The sequence below is a fragment of the Amphiprion ocellaris genome, chromosome 22 (assembly GCF_022539595.1).
Source record: "Amphiprion ocellaris isolate individual 3 ecotype Okinawa chromosome 22, ASM2253959v1, whole genome shotgun sequence".
Lineage (NCBI taxonomy): Eukaryota > Metazoa > Chordata > Actinopteri > Pomacentridae > Amphiprion > Amphiprion ocellaris.
Genome location: NC_072787.1, coordinates 2,488,862 through 2,494,861, shown reverse-complemented (window position 1 = coordinate 2,494,861; position 6,000 = coordinate 2,488,862). Strand labels below are relative to the sequence as shown.

The following is a 6,000-nucleotide window of genomic DNA, read 5'->3' as shown; positions in this document are numbered from 1 at the left end:
TCTGCATTGACATGTACAGGTGTCTGACGACATGATAACTCACGGTGACAGTGCCTTATAGTGTTGGAGGAGGGATTTCCACTGCATTGCTGACCCCAAAATAACTGGAGTTAAGTCACTATGAGAATGACTTTCAGACAGACAGATACATGTCCATCTACAATTCACTGCTCTCCCTTTTTGAAGCTAAATGTGGAGGGGAGTGGTACAGTAATTGTATGACGGCACTGTGCACGTCCGTCATTTCCATGGACAGCTGAACACACACAGACACACACACACACACATTTAAACAACCATTCTCAGATATATTGATACGTGCTGGTCTTATTTTTTTGTTTGTAAAATGTTGTTGGTGCTTGGAAAGTTATGTTCATGACATCATTACTGCGTAAATGTCAAACACTGCACTGAACGTGGCAGTAGCTTGTGTGTGTGTGTGTGTGTGTGTGTGTGTGTGTGTGTGTGTGTGTGTGTGTGTGTGAGAGTGAGTGACTGTGTGTGCGCTCATTTGCAGAGCAATTGTTTGACGGTGGTATTTCAGGCACATGGCTGGGGTCTTTGACAGACTCCCAGAGAGGAGATACAGGAAGAATGAGTGAGAGAGAGAGAGTGAGAGAGAGAGAGAGAGAGAGAGAGGGTGAGAGTGAGAGTGAGAGTGAGAGAGAGAGAGACAGAGAGAGAGAGACAGAGAGAGGGTGAGAGAGAGAGAGAGAGAGAGAGAGAGAGAGAGAGAGGGTGAGAGTGAGCGAGAGAGAGAGAGAGACAGAGAGAGAGAGGGTGAGAGTGAGCAAGAGAGAGAGAGACAGAGAGAGAGAGAGAGGGTGAGAGTGAGCGAGAGAGAGAGAGACAGAGAGAGAGAGAGAGGGTGAGAGTGAGAGAGAGAGAGAGAGCGACAGAGAGAGAGGGTGAGAGAGAGAGAGAGAGACAGAGAGAGAGAGAGCGAGAGAGGGTGAGAGTGAGCGAGAGAGAGAGAGACAGAGAGAGAGAGAGAGGGTGAGAGTGAGCGAGAGAGAGAGAGAGAGAGGGTGAGAGTGAGAGAGAGAGAGAGAAAGACAGAGAGAGAGAGACAGAGAGAGAGGGTGAGAGAGAGTGAGCGAGAGAGAGAGAGAGAGACAGAGAGAGAGAGAGAGGGTGAGAGTGAGCGAGAGAGAGAGAGAGGGTGGGAGGAAATCTTCCTAGTCAATCTCAAGCTCTCTCAGCCTACACAATCTCCCCACACAACCTCAGGCTCAGTAATGTTGGATACGCTGTGAGAGTGAGCTCTAACATCCACACACACTCTGCTCTTCGAGGACACACAAAGTATATTCCTGGTGAGTAGACCTTTGTACTGATGTTACTGTTTGTGTTAGCCTCCATAATAATACAGAGCATCTATTAGAAACTGAGGAGCTTTCACAGAGGGCTAGATAGCTATTGCTAGAGATTTCCATTGTGTTGTAAACTACTTATGTTACATAGTTTCTACCACAGTCAGTTATCCAGAAGTAACTTTCTGTACATTTTGTGCTAAAATGACTCTCGATTCTTTAATCTTTTAATATCTTTAAGTTGTCAACTGTTTGCAGCATCCCAGCCAACATTTGTTTTACCTAATAAATACTGTCACCCACAGATAAACAGACAGATGTATTAGGCAGTACAGGATCTACTATGTGACATAGAGTCAAATTTTCTAACTCTTCAGAAATCACATGAAAATGGTGATCTTTAAAATGGACTTGAAATGGCATATATGTGTGTTTAGCTGATGTGGATAGGCCTACAGAGACACACACGTATGGACTCCCACATAAATGCTGTTGTTCTGGGCTGCCTGCAGAGAACCAATCGCCCGGTGCCCTTTCCTTCCCACTCACTGCAATCAGATTAACATTTCAGCACATGTGGCAGAGCTGAGAAGAGCAGACGCTAATGAAGCAGTGTCATTTTCACACTTTCATCAGGACCTGAAATCACACTGCTGTTGTCTTCATATAAATAAGATTAATCTATTCAGTATGAACAAGTTTGTGTCTTTTTCGTTCTTACAGAAAGAGATTCATATTTGCTTTAGATATTTAATAGCACAATCCAGAATTTGCTTCAAGTTAAAGAATAGTTTGGGACTAAGAAGACGGATGTCAGCTCATGTTTCTGTGTGATGTTTCAGAGCATGGTTAGCCTAGCTTAGTTTAGAAAGCATGAATAAACAACTGGTATGAATTTGTAAAATAGAGCTACTATTTTACAAATGGTATACCTAGCATTTGTGATACTCATCTATTACCACATTAAGTCTTTAAGTTGAATCCTTACAGAAACATATCTTTAAATTTTGGGTTTGGTGAGAAACTCCTTGCTGGAATTATTACTTAACATTCAATAGATCTTTAAGTTTGGACAGAGTCAGACTAGCTATTACCCGTTTGTCCAGTCTTTATTTTATCAACATCTTTTGTTTGCCTTTGTTTTTTGCACTCTCACAGACATGCAGTATTTTGCAACTAGAGTCAGTAAATGTAGATCAAGCCAAACCAGAGGAAAACAGAGAGTTGATATTCAATTGATACTAACAAAAAAGACTCCAAATTAATGACACTGTTTATGTGTGGGATTACTTACACATTACACATTCTTAAGGAAAATACACATTATGAATTAAGAGTTGTAGGTCATGAAATCAGCTTATTAATGGTTGAATTAAAGACACATGCTGTCATCTGGCTGGAATGAGACAAGCTAGGAGGATCATTCAGTTAATGTTACTTCACTGTTAACTTTCCCCTAGGAAGGTACAATAGAACATGCCATCTCAAGTTAATAACACTAAATGGACCACATGAGTGTTAATCACAGGCCAGTATGACCTTAATAAACTGGTGTTTAGCAGACCATTCTGTAAACTGGTGAAGCCTTATGCTGTGAGCCTGTGCACAGTTTATCCTTCAGAGGTCAGATTAAGGAAGAAGGCGCAGGGATTATAAATCAGGAAGACCTCGGCTGAATGGCCAGACAGACAGGAAGGTATCAGGATCATGTCAGTGGGGCCGAAAACTGGCATGGATTGTGCACAAAGCACTGAGAGAGAGACCTGAAGGGATTTTACTTCAACTCTATAGATAATGTTGCCTTAAAATCTAGAAATGACACTATTGTAGGGCACATTACTTTCACAGACCATCCATCCATTATCTATACACCACTTAGTCCTCATCAGGGTCATGGGGGGCTGGAGTCTATCCCAGCTGACTGAGGGTGAAGGCAGGAGACACCTGGACAGGTAACAGTCTATCACAGGGCTACACATAGAGACAAACAATCACACTCACATTCACACCTACAGACAATTTAGAATCACTTCAGCATGTTATTGGAGTGTGGGATGAAGCCAGAGAACCCAGAGAAAACCACGTATGCACAGGGAGAACATGCAAACTATGGACTGGGACACGGACCGGGACCTTCTAGCTGCAAGGCAACAGTGCTAACCACTGAGCCACTGTGCAGTCCTACTTTCATAGTGTAGTTCATTATTCGAATATGTTCATAACAGAAGTTTGTTCAATTCAGAAATGCTAATTCCTCTGTGGCACTAACAATGCAGCGTAACTGAACTAAAGTTGGATAATTTAGTCTCATTAAAGTTTTATTTAGGTCAGCTATATTCTAGTTAACTTGAAAAAAGAAGTGCAGCAAAATTAATAAACTTATACTTTAATTATATATTGACAAATAAAAATGCATTTGATATGAAGAACTGCTGTGGAAACCATTTTTTTTCCTCCTCAGGGTTACTACAAAGGTAGCATGTAAGGCTGCTCCCAGTTACTTTGTTAAATAATAGAAGTGTGGGATTAAATATAGTATCGACTTCCATTATGTTATACTTTTTGATTTCCATTCCAAACCACATTTGTTTCAACTGTGATTGTTTCACAACCTTCTAAGTATGACAATGAAAGTGAATGATCTCATTCATCAGTGTGAACTTAAAAACTAGCAACCTTTCATTATAAACAATTTTTTCTCAAACTATCTTTTAACCTACAGTGATTCAGTCATTCAGTTATTTGATTTTACCATACATTATGGCTTTGCATTGCAGTAGTCTTACCTCAAAGCCTCTAAACGTAGCTATCTGGCTGCTCACAGACTAAAAGTTAAAGTCCGCGAGCCAAGAGGCTTTGGAAATGGCCCAAGGAAACAGCTTGTGCATGACAGTGACTGTACTTTTGGCTAACTAGAGCACTGTAATTACTTGAACTACCAGTCCGAATGGCACCCACAGACCAGTGTTGACTCCCCTGATTTCATTTATTATTAATTCTTTTGTCCCATGTGTTCCTGCATGATTCAAGCACTGCATCAATCCAGGTGGAGCTTCCTAAGTTTACTGACACAACTAGATTTTTTCAGAGCAGTACTTTTGTTTTAGACCCTGTCAGTTAATTCAAAAGCACACCTTCCAACCATCATATACTTGTGTGAGCACGTTTGTCCAACAAGACTGGCAGGAGCTGGGGATTTCCTTCCCACCAGTGATTCTCTTACGAGAGCAGTAAACCGCCTACTGCAAACACATATGTAGACTCCCAAACACATGTTGCCAGGCTGTGTTCAGCTGTGAGCCAGGCAGCATCTCTATTTTCAGTAGTGCGAGATCAGATCTCCAGAGCGTCAACAGGTGGACAAACTTACCAGCAGCATGACCTTCAGTAGTCCTTTCTTCTTCTGTCTCTTTTTTCTTTTTTTTTAACCTTTGTTTAATTATGGAATGGTGCACACGAGCTGTTCAGTCCCAAACAAACATACATATATAGACACACAACATACAGATTACAATGAAAGAATGTGTCATTCCATGCAATGGTAAAGCTAATGCAGCAGCTTTTTATATCTGTACAGTGGAGTTAAGTGATACAAGAAATATCAAACAGTACACACAGCTGTTCTTCACATTAAAAAAGTTTCTTTTTTTTGTGGTGAATCTCTTCAGGTTGACTCTTCAAACTGACACTGAAATAATGAAATTAAGGAATGAAGGAATTAATTAATGAAATTAAGGAATGTTCATCTGTTACAGAGACTGAAGGACAGATTTGTAACCCTCCACTCACTGTAGGCTTTGTGCAGAGAGAAGAAGACTAAAGAACTGAATGAACTGTCAATCACTTCGACTTACTTTATTGACATGATGTTTTGGTCCTCATGCATCCATCAAACACAATTCAGACAAACAGCATCACACAAAAACCACCCCACATAAAAAGACTTTAGGCATTGCCCCAGACAAGGAACCACCAGCATTCTGTATGGATATGAATTAACAACCATTATAATAACAAGATTTTACAGATAAGACTGAATTCGAACTTAAATATTATTATTATTATCTAAGAGAATTGAATAGACTACATTCTAAATTAAATTATTACATGGACATCCTACCGACTTCCTTAATTGACACTCCTGTCCTTCACATGATTTAAAGATGGTGCGAGACTGGTAAACATTATATCTTTGCTGCTTTAAGGTGAGGAAATGATTGTTGTCATGGTGACAGGAAGCCATGAAACAGGAAAGTAACAGCCATGTGTCACTCATTGTTTTCCATCCACCTCTGACTATCTGCCTACAAAGTTTTTATGCATGATGTCAGCAAGTGTGATGTAAACGCTGTGCCTGGGTTAGCCATGTTGTGGGTGAAAGGCAGCTTTTAGTTAGTGTGTGTGGGTGTGTGAGGGGGCTGAGCATAACCATGTTAAAATGTAAGCATATACAATATAGCATCCAGAACTGACTTGTACTGATATGATTGGAGATTAACAAACTCCTGCACTCTCATCTAACAATAATCTGGACTGTATGGCCTGTCATGGACATTTGCATTGATACTGTCTGCATTTATGAAGTATTATAGTCTTACTTTTCATTTCAGAAAGGCTTTATTGTCATTTGCTTTGTAGCCCTGAAGCATGAACAATAGCAACTCCAGCATAAATATAAACAGCTTTA

The 6,000-nt window shown here is 40.5% G+C and overlaps 1 protein-coding gene across 4 annotated transcripts in view; it reads left to right on the top strand.

The window, feature by feature from the left end:
* Positions 1-834: 834 nt before the first annotated feature.
* palmdb (palmdelphin b) overlaps positions 835-6,000 on the top strand; it is a 47,039-nt gene continuing 41,873 nt past the window's right edge. The window contains exon 1 of one of the 4 annotated variants that reach the window (XM_055007020.1): positions 835-1,316. The gene's annotated coding sequence lies outside the window, so the exon portion shown is untranslated. The remainder of the gene's footprint in view (positions 1,317-6,000) is intronic. The other 3 variants (XM_055007019.1, XM_035944806.2, XM_023262896.3) reach the window with 3 other exon arrangements.